The sequence below is a fragment of the Suncus etruscus genome, chromosome 9 (assembly GCF_024139225.1).
Source record: "Suncus etruscus isolate mSunEtr1 chromosome 9, mSunEtr1.pri.cur, whole genome shotgun sequence".
Lineage (NCBI taxonomy): Eukaryota > Metazoa > Chordata > Mammalia > Eulipotyphla > Soricidae > Suncus > Suncus etruscus.
This window is the reverse complement of record NC_064856.1, coordinates 67,029,050-67,041,798: the sequence shown is the minus strand read 5'-3', so window position 1 is coordinate 67,041,798 and position 12,749 is coordinate 67,029,050. Positions and strand designations below refer to the sequence as shown.

Below are 12,749 nucleotides of genomic sequence, written 5' to 3'. Positions count from 1 at the left end.
CGGCAGGTCCTGCCCCTCTGCCGGCTTCCCTTCCTCCCTCGGCGGGCGCTCTCCGCCCGCACACCAGCTTTCAGCATCCTCTGCCTGGCGCTGGCAGCGCCGCACACGCTCGCTCGAGCTGTCCCGGTCTAGGAGGGGAGGCACCCGGGGTGCGCTCCGGACCTCCCGGGGCGCCCGGTGCATGGATCCGCGCTGATGTCAAGTGGGCGTGGGCTCGCGGGGCAGGCCCAGGCGAGGACGATGAGGGCGCGCGGGGCGCCGCGGGCGCGTTAAGGGCCCCCCCGTGCTCTCCGCGGCTCCGCGCGGCTGACCGCGGGGCGGGCCGGGGGCGAGCCAAGCCGGGCGCATGGAGCCTCGGCGCTGCCCATCCCGGGGCGCGTGCCCCGCCGCTCCGGGGGGCTGGACGGGGCCCTGGCGAGGAGCCTGCAGGTGGGTCCTTAACGCGTTCCTTAACTTTCGCGAGGGATGTGCGGGGGGCGAGGCGACAGGGGTTCAGGGAGGCATTTTGGGGGGTGTATTTTGGGGGTAGAGTCTGGGCGCGGGCGCGAGGGAAGCGGGCGCGTTTCCAAACGGCCGCCGGAGTTTCAGCGCCAGAGAGAATTCACCGAGCCGGCGTCCGTTTTTCGGGTGACTCCGGTTAACCAGGCTGCCTGGTTTTCCTCCCGGGGGGTCTCTTAGCATCGCCTGAGATCGCAGTAGACAACCCGGCTTCCAGAAATTCGCCCTGGCTCGGGGCAGCGCTGGAGCGTGGGCGCGGTGGGGACACACGGCGAGGTGGGCGCAGCGACCTCGCCATTCATTCCTCAAGGCGCGCACCGGGGCGCACACACTCTCCCCCTCGCAGCTGCCTTTTCCTTCTCGCCAGGAGCCGGCGCAGAGGGAGGCCAAGGGTCAGCCTCTTCGCCTGTGACAGGTCCGGTTTCAGACCCACCTTCCCCGAGGAATGTGGAGGCTTTGTTCCAGGCGGCCCGTTCCTGCCCTGCGCCCCACGGTCTGCAGGAGAGGGGCCCGAGCCCCGAGCACATTTCTCATCTTTTATGGCCAATGCCAGCGAGCACCCGAGTAGGCGACTTAATAATTCATGGGCCTTTAAGCAGGGGAGAGGGGTTTCTGGAGCACGGTAAGTTGCATCTTTCTCCCATCTTTTTTTTTTTTCTTTATTGGCTTTGGCAACTGAGGTTTAAACCTTAGGGACTGCGTCTTTGGACGCTGGCATTTCCCTAGCAATGGTGCCCGCGCCAAGGACCAGCCCGGGCTTTCTAGGGAGGTCCGGAAGTGGGATGGCATGGCATTTTTATCTGCTCCTGCCAAACCCGTACCTTTTTGCCTTGACTTAGGGAAGTCAACCTCACTGCCCACCCCAGCCCAGCCCCCGTCTCGGGCCACTGATTGCTGTTTCTTGTGTGAGATTTGAGTTTTCAGTGGGCTTTTGAACTGTTCTGGAAGGCTCTGCCCTGTCTCAACTCTCTCATTCCCTACCTACCTGAAAAGCTTGCACCTGGCCACAAATGGAGGGGGTTGTGCCCAGGTTTTTGGGCTGGAGGACTAGGGGTGGGTGTGAGCAAGTGTCTGCTCAGTCCCCACCTGGCCCGAGTCCTGCGCGGGTGGTTTCAGTTTCCCTCCACCCTACTGGAAGAGTTGGATTCAGAAACTGGCAGTCTCACAGGTGAGCCCTTAAGGAAGGCAGTGGCTTGGAAGCAGACCCCAGGAGAGTCGCCTAACTCAGCTTTGGTGGAAGCATTGTCCTTAGCACCTGGGAAACTCAGCCCGCTCGATTTAGGATTTAGGGTAGTCCTGCTTTATAAAGGGAAGGGGTGATGGGTGTGTGCTGTGATGGTCCCTGAGCGTGTTCAGAGGCTGATAAGAGGGCATGCAAGAAGGGACAAGGACTGGCCTTACGCTGGAAGAAGAGTTGGAGAAGGAGCCTGAGTTTATGAGGAGAGGGATTTGTCAAGGGGAATTAGAATTAGAGGGGTTTGGAGAGAGATTTGAGCTATGATTGTAAGGCTTTGCATTGTAGCAGAGGTTCTCTGAGGCTGGCCATGGCACCCCACATCCTTCCTCCCTTTTTTTGATTCCCTTCATTAGTGTCTTGGCTTGCTTGGTTTCACCATATCCAGGCTCCTGTCTCCAGGACAGAATGGTTCTGACAACTGTTCCTGGTCCGGTGGCCCCCAGCTCACCTCAGCCTACCAGGGAGGAAATGAAGGTGGGGTTGGTTGCAGAAAGGCTGTAGATGCTGACATCCCCGATAATTAGAGGAATCCAAGATGCGGGGCCTCTCATCTGGGTTTGTGGTGTGTACACAGCATTGGCATTTCTCTCTCAAGATATGTGGGGTTAGAGTGCCCTGATCTGCGGTGAGCTCAGAGCTGAGGGATTGGAGATGCCCTGATTATGAACAAGCTCTTTCTATTGTGGGAAGTTTGCCCAAGGCTGCCATAGAATGCTTGCTCTCCTTGCAGCCTGCTGGTCAGAACTGAGTATTCATTAATAACTGCCTGGGAAGCAGTTCCGAATGAGTAGCTGGGGAGTTGGGTTCCTGGAGACACTGAGAAGTGAGCAGGATATCAGGAAATGTGGGGGAGTATGAGACACTTAACAGAAAGATTGTGGGTGAGTAAGAGAGTGTTAAAGCCCCAGGTAAGTTAGTTAACCATTAAGAGCTCAGAGGGCTGAATAGGGCTAATATGGAGACTCTTTTTTAGTACCTAATGTCTGTACCAGACAGAGCAGGATGTGGAGGGCTCTGCCCTGGAGTCTCTGCCCTGGCTGCCCTGCACCCTGTGCAGCTGGGTTTCAGTCTCCAGCTCTTGGACTTGTCTTCTGTTCCCTTCAGGAGGTCTCTGAGGTTATTACTGTGCAGTTCGGATTTGCGTCAGGATGAAGTACCCAAGCTAAGAGAAAGATGCTTTTAAAGTTTGTTCTGGATCTTCATACATTCAAGAGAGGAAACTGCTATTTCTTAAGGGATAGGGTGAGGGGGTGGGGAAAGAAGAGTAAGGTTATTCTTTATGGTCCAGGGTCACTCTTATTGGTGCTCGAGAAACCATACACTGTACCAGAAATCAAACTGAGGCACCTGCAAGGCCTTAATCCTGCTATCTGTTTTGGCCAAAAGAGAAAACTGAGTGAAGATCTGGCCGTCATTGTAGTCTTGATTTGCAAAAGTACCACATTTTCCCCTAGGACTTATGCCTCTCATGAAGACAATAGTGGGAATATTGCATGCCTCTGTGCTGTGTACAGTTAGCAGTGAGGGGATTGAAGTAGGTGGTGTTAGCTACTTGCTCTGAAGATTTGGGTTCAAATCCTGCTGTTTATTCACTTTGAGTCTCCAGGCCTCTGAGTCACATTTTCCTTGCCTGCTGGACAGGGCTAAGGCCACCTGTCTTCATCCCCTCCCAGGGATAATTGTCAGGAGTAGAACAGATATTTGCAGATGATTTAACACATTTCTGCTAATTGGGAGCTATTAGAGCTATTATCTATTTATTAATTAAGGTAACTAGGGATCCTTGAAGCAGCAGCTCAGAGTTAATTTTAAAATTTCAGTCATACAAAACTTATTATAGGTATATTATAACCTACACATATTATTAGAGAAATATATTCCTTTTATCCTTTACCCACAACACTTTTTTATTCCTTTATATAATCCCTCAAGAGCACAATTTTAATAATCTGAGGCTGAATACTGATGCTTATTTTCTGTCTTTAACTTGAGGTCACAAGAAGTTTTTTTTTGGGGGGGGGGTTCACACCCAGCAGCACTCCAGGCTCTGTGCTCAGAAATTACTTCTAGCAGGTTCAGGGGACTACATGTGATACTGGGGATCAAATCCGGGTCAGTCCCGGGTCAGTCACATGCAAGGCAAACACCCTACCACTGTGCTATCATTTTGGCTCCTATAGATCTTTTTTTTTTCTTTTTTTTTTTTTTTTTTGGTAACACCCGGTGATATTCAGGGGTTACTCTTGGCCATGTGCTAAGAAAGCACTACTGGCTTGGGGGACCATATGGGACACTGAGGGATCGAACTGCAGTCCGTCCTAAGCTAGCACATGCGCGGCAGACGCCTTAACACTTGTGCTACCGCTCCAGCCCCTCCCCCTTTTTTCAGCAGTGAATCTGTTTTGTTGTAGATCAGGGCTAATATTTTGGAAAATTTCTTGTAAAATTTCTTGGAACTTTTCTTAAAATGCTTTTTAAGAGGTTTTGTTTGTTTGTTTGGTTTGGGACTACAACTGGCAGTGCTCAGGGGTTACTCCTGGCTCTGTGCTCAGAAATTACTCCTGGCAGACTCAGAACCGTATGGGATGGTGGGAATTGAATCCATGTCTTAGTGCAAGGCAAACACCCTACCCACTGTGCTATTACTCTGGCCCCAACGTTAAGAGGCTTTTTCTTTGTTTTATCTAGACAAAGATTAGATACTTTCAGGGTGGGTTTTTTTTTTGTAGAAAATGAGGAATGCCATTCTGGCTGAGTTCTAAGGCCACACCTAAACTCTGAGGGTCAAGGGTCCTACCTTAGAGTTTCTTCCAACCCTCCTATCAAACCTGTTTTCAGTTTTCTTTTTTTTTTTTGGTTTTTGGGCCACACCCGGTGATGCTCAGGAGTTACTACTCCTGGCTATGCGCTCAGAAGTTGCTCCTGGCTTGGGGGACCATATGGGACGCCGGGGGATCGAACCGCGGTCCGTCCTAGGCTAGCGCAGGCAAGGCAGGCACCTTACCTCTAGCGCCACCGCCCGGCCCCCAGTTTTACGTTTTCCAGAGGCTCCAGGATCTTTGGATCCCTGACTGTAGGCACATAGTGCAGCTAACTTGGGGAGATAGTAAGTCCAGATGCTTGCTAAAGTACCATCCTAGCCCAGCCACCAGGATAATGAGAAGTAATTTCAGGAGCAGTCACATACCTGGCACATCATGTGGCTCAACAAGTGATTTTACTTCTTCAAGCCAGTGTCTTGTGAGAATAGTAAAATCTGACTCATAATTCTCAAAGGGGAAAAAAATCTACGCAAACTAATACAGCACAAAAAACAATGCCTATGTGCCTGACATTGTTTCAGTGCCTTCATGTGTCATCTCATTTGGTTCCCACAGCATTGTATAATGGAGATCTTTATGATGCACATTTGAGGAAACTGAGGAAGCAGTGCCTTCAGGACTTGTGGTAGCTGACCTCTGTGAAAACCATGCTTTTAAAAACCTCTTCCTCTCAGGACAGGATTGAACAGATATTTCTGTAAATGTTTGCATAGTGCTTCCCTTCCACCCTTGCTATTATTGAGTCTAATATCCCAGAGCAATCCTCTATACATATTTAAGTGAAAGAACTCCTTTTGTTGTTCTCTCTGCCCCACTCTCTTCCCTTGTATACCCCATGGGATTTAGAGACAAACATCTTTTTTTTGGCTGTCACCATTTTTGGCAGGTAATGGGCAGGCTTTGGACTACACCCTGTTGTGCTCAGGAATTATTCATAGTATTGTGTTCAAGGGTCACTTCTGGTGGTGTTCACAGAACCATATGTGGTGCCTGGGATCAAATCAAGTTTGGCTGCGTATAAGGCAACCATACCATCTCTCTGGCCCCTCCCCACACATCCTGTTTATTTTGGACTTGACAGTGCTGGTGGATTATTTCTACTTTCTTTCTGATGCTTCTGGTTATTTTGCCTTTTCCCAGATCTGCTCAAATGATTCCCCCACTGAGCACTAAAGTACAAAGTTCTAACTCTGTTGAGAGGGAAAAAAGAAAAAAAAAAGACAGATGAAACAAAGTGCCCTATAAAAAATAAGGACTCTCAATGGTGGTGTTTCCCTCAAGGGTGATGCTCATGAAGGTTTAGATCTTAGCCTGATTTCATCTTCTTTTTGACTTGAAGCTCATATATAGCTAGAATAAGAACGCAGGTATGGCTTTGTGGACACTCTTTCCCTTCATGACAAGGATGGTCTCTGAGCATGTGACTTGAGTGAACAATAAAGATCTGCTTTGGAACACAGGGTGAAAAGCCACTGGGTTCTGAAGGCTTGCTGTGGGGGGGGGGATGAGTGGTACAGAGTGCTTCCTGCTGGGGCTAATATTTCTGACACCCCTTGATGTCATGATCAGTCAGTCTTATAAAGTGGGTGTCCTGCTTTGTGGTACTGGGAAGTGGTGTGATTGCTGTGATCCGGAAGCCAGAACAGGGCATGGTAGCAACGAGACTCCAAGGCTGACTTGGTGACTCAGAGGTACACAGTGTTAGGCACCTTTGTCATGAGTTTACTACATTTTCCTTTTACGTACGCACTGTAGAACATTTATTACAAAGAAAAATAGCATGGAGTGGGGGAGCATGACCCAAGAACTTCAGACAACTACTTCTTCCATTTTGTGCATTTTGTAGATATTTTTGTTTTTAGGAAGAGGGAACATTTGTTTTTGCCAGGGAAGATTTGTTATATGTCTGTGCATCTCTGGGAAAAGCCAGTTTCCTATCAGCTTTGGTTCGTTATCTATGAGTCCAAGCTCTTCTCTCTCTCTCTCTCTCTCTCTCTCTCTCTCTCTCTCTCTCTCTCTCTCTCTCTCTCTCTCTCTCTCTCTCTTTCTCTCTCTCTCACTCTCTCCCTCTCTCCCTCTCTCTCTCTCTCTCTCTCTCTCTCTCTCCCTCTCTCTCCCTCTCCTCTCTCTCTCCTCTCTCTCCCTCCTCTCTCTCTCACACACAGAGTATGCTGGGTACTTTGAAGAGTTAGAGGCCTTCCTGCCTTCAACAGTTGATCTGTAGGTGGGAAAGGAAACTGTGTTCTCAGCAACTAAGAAAAGCATAATGGTCATGGTAAATGGCTATTGTGTGTGTGTACCTACCCCTGAGGCTTTCCACAGATTTCCTGCCCCAATCCCTTAACAAGGAAAAGGTAATGCCCAGTTTATTACTCTTGATGCTAGGATATTAAATGTTAGCCCAGAATGCTAACCACCCAAGGTGAGATTCAAATCGAGGTTATTTAATTGCAAAATCAAGTGCCTTTTCTTATGAAAGCCACTGTATAAGAGGTCTCTTGAAAGAAAAGCAGAGTTTTTGGTGGAGGAGGGCATATGACAGATATGTCTGTCCTTTCTCATTGTCCTGATCTTCCTTCTCATTTTGAGATGCAAGATTCAGTTTATATGAAATGACATTCATTCTTGCCTTTTTTGTCCCCCAATTCACAATACAAACCAGGCAAAGGGCCTGTGTTGAGGTGTATATGGGGTACATTTACTGTACCTCCTCTTTCTATACAGTGTAAAGAACATAGCCTGTGGTAAGAATTGGGAGGTCTTATCTTTTCTTTTTTTTTTATTTAAAAAAAAATATATATATATAAATTCTTGATTTTTTATTTTTTAAAATAGTGGTTTGTGCTTGCCTTAGTGGTCCCTGAAACATATCATCTATTTTCATCAGGCCACAGTTGTAATAAGATAGAAATCTAGGGCCTCTTAATTTTTTTCACTTCTCATCTCAGAAATGCAACATTAATGAACATTTCTAGAAATAAATTGGACCCATTACATGGTATCTTTAAGATCTTGTCTCTGTGTCTTCAGAAACTTTACCTCAGAAGCTTAATAACATAGAAGATGGTCTACACCCCAGCTTCTTTTTTTTTTTTTAATAATTTTTTTATTTTGAATTATGAGAACAAAGGATGCAAAGAAAGAGGATAAGGTAAAGTTACAGTGGAAGGACAATCACCCATAACATAATTATCAGAAGAAGTCCCCTTGCTGATACCTTAACTTTGAACTTTCACCAAAGAAAGTTAAGATAAATAAAACAGAATCCATGTGCAATTACTTTGTCCCTCAAGTCCCCAGATTGTAGCACATTATAATATTTCTTAACAGCACACAAGGCAATCTAAAGCCATCAAACTTACGTAACTCCTTAAACATTAGAGGCATAGTATTTTTTACATTTCCATGTACATGCATATTAGCTTAAGTTAACCTCAAATTTTAAGTGGGTGCGTTTTAAGGATTAGAGTCAAAGGAGCACAGTAAAAACGGTGTTAGAGTGGCAATTGTTGTTTGCATAGGCCCACCAAAATATGAGAGGCATGGAAAGGAATAACCTTGGCCCAAATACAAAGAGATCCTACCCCTGAAGTTTCCTGGCATAAGACCAGCTCTAGGCCTCAGGAAAGTTATCGTTCGCTCCAAGACATTGTCCGTAGCGCCAACACACTTATCACACAGTCTCTGTTGTTGGTCTCATGTTTCTGTATTAAAGATTCTGGAATCTGCATGTCCTACATTGAAGTCATGATGTGGAGTGCCTTCTCGTTTCACCTCACCATGAAAGGGCAATGCAGGAAGCCCTGTCCTGTAAGCAGGTTGTTGTTGTTGTTAAGTCTTCTCAGTGTTAAGGGAAGTCTCTTTTGAGCAGGACGATGTCTGAGCAGTGGTAGGGTCTTCCGTGGTAGAGGATTGCTTCCAGGTGATGTTATAGACAAACCTCACCATAAAGGGGCAATACAGCAAGCCCTGTCCAGTAAGCAGGTCATTGTTCTTGTTGTCTTCTCAGTGTTAAGCGGTGTCTCTTTTGAGTAGATCGATGTCAGAGCAGCTGTAGGGTCGTCCCTGGTACAGGAATGCCTCCGAGTGATGTTATATACAACCTTGGATGTTTTGTAAATGTCTTCTGTAGATCAAGGGGTAAATGGAGAATGCCCATTCTTCTGAGGCCTGTGCCAGGTCTTTATGTCAATGTTCAGGGTGTAAGGTCTCATTGCACTACAACATTTGTGTGTTCTCATTTCTATTAGATAAGAACTTATTGGTATGTATAGTATTTTCCCATGTTAGATACACCCCAGCTTCTTAAACTGGGGGCTATGACCTCACATTGGGCCATGTAACTAAAGGTGGAGTGTTTTAAAACAAATTTTATATTCTTGGGGCCGGTGAGGTGGGGCTAGAGGTAAGGTGTCTGCCTTGCAAGTGCTAGCCAAGGAAGGACCACCGTTCGATCGCCCGGTGTCCCGTATGGTCCCCCCAAGCTAGGGGCAATTTCTGAGTGCTTAGCCAGGGAGTAACCCCTGAGCATCAAACTGGTGTGGCCCGAAAAACCAAAAAAAAAAAACAACCCCAAAACCCCACAGATTTTGTATTCTCTATTATTAGCCAATGTTTGGTTTGTCTTATACCTGTTTTTTGTACTTGAATACCTGGAATTATGTAAACATTTTTTTGGGGAAAAAGAGATCATGCATGGGAAAAAGTTTAAATAGACCCGGTACCATCTTCTCGTTGGTTGATGGTGAGTCCCAGGGATTTGTAATGATCTGGGACTCTGTGTAATTTGAGTTCTGAATCAGAATTCAGTTCTATTCAGTTCCCTGTGGGGAAGGATATAAAATAATAGGGGTGAATATTTACTTGGATTGTTTTATACATGAGCATATAATTTTGTGCGTGTTTTCCTAGAGAAATAGAGCCAGTACATTATCTTATGATTTGGCAGTGATGATTGCTTAGGATTGTGTCTAAAGTCTGCAAGATATATGTAAAGAAAAATAGTGGAGGTAGTGGAGGTACTATGTTGGATGGGCAATGTCAGAAATCAGGGAGGTTAGTGTGTGTGTGTGTGTGTGTGTGTGTGTGTGTGTGTGTGTGTGTGTGTGCGCGCGCGTGTGTGCACACAGCACTGGAGGAAAGGACATAGACACCAGGTGGCACTCTCCAAGAAGAGTTTCCTGCCCTGTCATGTGTTTTTCAGGAGGAAAGGGCCAGTTATTCAAGAAAACATACCAGCTGTTGGCATCTTCCTGGTATCTTGGTATGTTGCAGCTAAAGGATTCATTGTTCTATGGTGAGAAAGCTTAGGGTGGGTGACCAACAGGTGTGGAGTCTCAAAGGATAAGTTGGAGAGTCAAGATTTATATCTCAGCTTGAGCTCCTTTTCTCGCCCATCCTACCACTTGCTGCATTCCACAGGATGAGTGACCTTGACCCCAGCCAGTCCTTCCTCTGGGAGTCTGACTTGTTCAGGTCTTATGCTTCAGTGGCGATGAATGTGGTTGGGTTGCTAGGTTGCCATCCTTGTCTGCTCATGTAAAGCTTGGTTCTGATAGAATTTAAAAGACTGTGCTGTATTTGTCATAAGCAGTATTTATCAAACCTGACTCATGCTGGTAACTGATAGAACCCTTATCCTGCTGCCTCTGGCTTCTGCTCACATGGTGACTATGAGATGCAGGCTGTCAGCGTTAGGAAGATATAGATCCTGCCTGTCAGTCTACAGTACAGCTACCAGCTGCTTTGGGAGACTGAGTCATCTGTTCTGGCTTTGAGAGTTCAGGAGATCAACTAGTGGGGTTTTATATAGAGTGAAGGAATGAAGTTATCAGTATGAGCTGCTCAATTTAGCTGGAAAATACCCAGAATTGCCAGTTAGAGAGAGGTCCAGCTTTTGGTGTGTGTGCAGGCAGCGGGCAGGGGGCGGGGTAATATTTCTTTAGGCTAAAATATGGCATCAAGATTTTGGGTCCCTCCTATGCCAGCCAGGAAGGTTGATTTCTTGTATGCCATGGAGCTCAGTTTCTTTCATAGGAAAAAATAGCCAGTGTTGTCTGTGCATGAAGATCTGTGTGTGGGAGTGAGGGGCATGAGTGGTGCCCCCCACACTCAACTGCATATTCTTCAGAGCAGTGGCAGGGTGAAGACTCTTGGGAGATTATTCTGGATCATCTTGAGGGGCCTGCATGATCAGATAGACTCATACAAGAAGGTCAGTGCAGAGTGGGGAAGAGAACATAGACAGCAGAGGTTAAAGTGATATGGGGTCACAAGCTAAGGAATAGGGCTATTCCTTAGGCTATGAGAAAGGTAAGGAGGAATAGTGGCCAGGGATGAACTGTGGTTGATCACCTACCTTTCAGGGGAGAGGGGTTGTGTTCCATTTCAGTTCCCTTGTGCTCTGTGCATGAACCCAGTGGCTTTCTAGTACCACAACGAAGTGATGATCTCCAGCACACTGAAGTCAAGTATATGTATAAGCCCTGGTCAAAGGGAAGGCAAAAAAAGAAAAACATTTCCATAGGGCTGGATACATACCTAGCGTGAATGAAGCCCTGTGTTTGATGCCTAGCACCATGAGGTCCCCCTGAGAACCAATGCATATGGCCCTGGTGACCTTCAGCACCATCACCAGGTCTGAACAACACAGCATTGTTGGCTAGAGCACAGGAACAATCAGGGTTTGGGGAAGATCTAAAAACCAGGGAAGAGTTAAAAATGGTAGAAATTTTGGCAGACCCTGCCATGAAGAAAATGGTTTTCCTCTACCTCCCTGTTGGCCTCCAGTGTGTTCCCACACAGAAATTTCTAGGGCTGGTTTCACTGGTGGGCATTGGCGAAGTGTTGCTGTGCCTTCAGGGTTTTGTGGTCACAGCAGGCAGCATACAAACATACTACTCACTTCTGACCTCTGTGATCCTGTTCAATTCCACAGCTCCTCAAATTAGGGGCTGTTATTTCCTTCAGGTTGTGATCAGGGAACTGGACTTTTTGACCATTGAGTGGATGGGCCCAGTGCCACACAGCTAAGAGTCCCAGGCTCTTCTCAGGTTCCAGGTTCCAGGGCCTGCAGCCTTAACATTCTCCTCAGTGATACAAAGATTGCTGGGCCGGAAATCAGGACCTCTATTCTAGGGGTCATAGTTCTGTTTACAAGACTTTGATCAAGTACACATACACCCCATCTTTAGTTTTCTTGCCTATTAAAGTGGGAAAAGGAGGCCAGAGAAAGTACAGCAGATAATGCATTTGCCTTGTACCAAATCAGCCTGGGTTCAATCCCCAACACCACCAGAATGATTCCTAGGTACAAAACTGGGAGTAAGCCAAGACCCTCCCCCTCCAAAAAAGGGTTAATACACTGCTTGCCTCAGAAATATGAGCACAAAGGGGCTCCTGAGAAATGTGCTTTTTTACTTTGAACTATAATAGAGCCCTACTCCCAATCCTATGCCCCCCACCCCCCAATCAGCATTTTAGATACCCTTAGTGGGTTTTGTTAGTGATTCCATTCATCTTGTAACTCCAGGTGATCTGAAAGAGATAGAATAAGGCAGGCTATGAGGCTATTGAGGTGTCCATGCAGATCCAGTGCTTTTGTGCTCTTGGGCAGCAGCAGCAGAGAGAATGTGGACACAAAAGAGCAAGTGGCCTGAGTCAGGGTGCCGAAGGTGGTGCTTTTAGTCTGGGAGGAAGAAGCCTGTTCTGTATCTTTGCAAAGGGGCCAAAACCAGCCTGGAGGCTCAGCCTTCACCAACTTGCTGTGATTTAAGACAAGTTTACACAGATTCTGGATGTATCTTTAGGTGTATAATGTAAAGTTGATGTGGAGTTAAGCATTTTGCCTATTACCTAGCACTGAGTGGACTTCAGTAAAGACTGACCTCTTCTCACTCTGGCAGTTTGGTACTTCAGAGAGTTAATCTAGTAAAATTCTACTAGATTCCTTGCCTTCCCAACTCACTCATGCACATTGTCATTGGATGTGGGTGGGTATGACCCCTGAACTAGAGCCCTAGGCAAGAATCCTTGAGGGGGAAGCCCCTGTCCACCAGTCGGAAGTGATACGTGGTTTTCGGGTGGCTGCAGCGGGTGTGCTGAGCCATTTTGGAAGCGAGAAAATTTGTCTTGCCAAGTACAAGATTGAGTGTCACTGTTCTGCTTTCTGGGAATAATGGCTGTGCTGATGA

The 12,749-nt window shown here is 46.9% G+C and overlaps 1 protein-coding gene and 1 non-coding gene across 2 annotated transcripts in view; one reads left to right on the top strand and one right to left on the bottom strand.

Annotated features, from left to right (window-relative positions):
• Positions 1-12,749, top strand: part of PLEKHA7 (pleckstrin homology domain containing A7) — a 245,111-nt gene that overhangs the window by 93,279 nt on the left and 139,083 nt on the right. The window lies entirely within an intron of this gene.
• On the bottom strand, positions 7,190-7,318 carry LOC126019382 (small nucleolar RNA SNORA51). Its single transcript, XR_007499105.1, has one exon. It is a non-coding gene; the product is annotated as a small nucleolar RNA SNORA51 (small nucleolar RNA).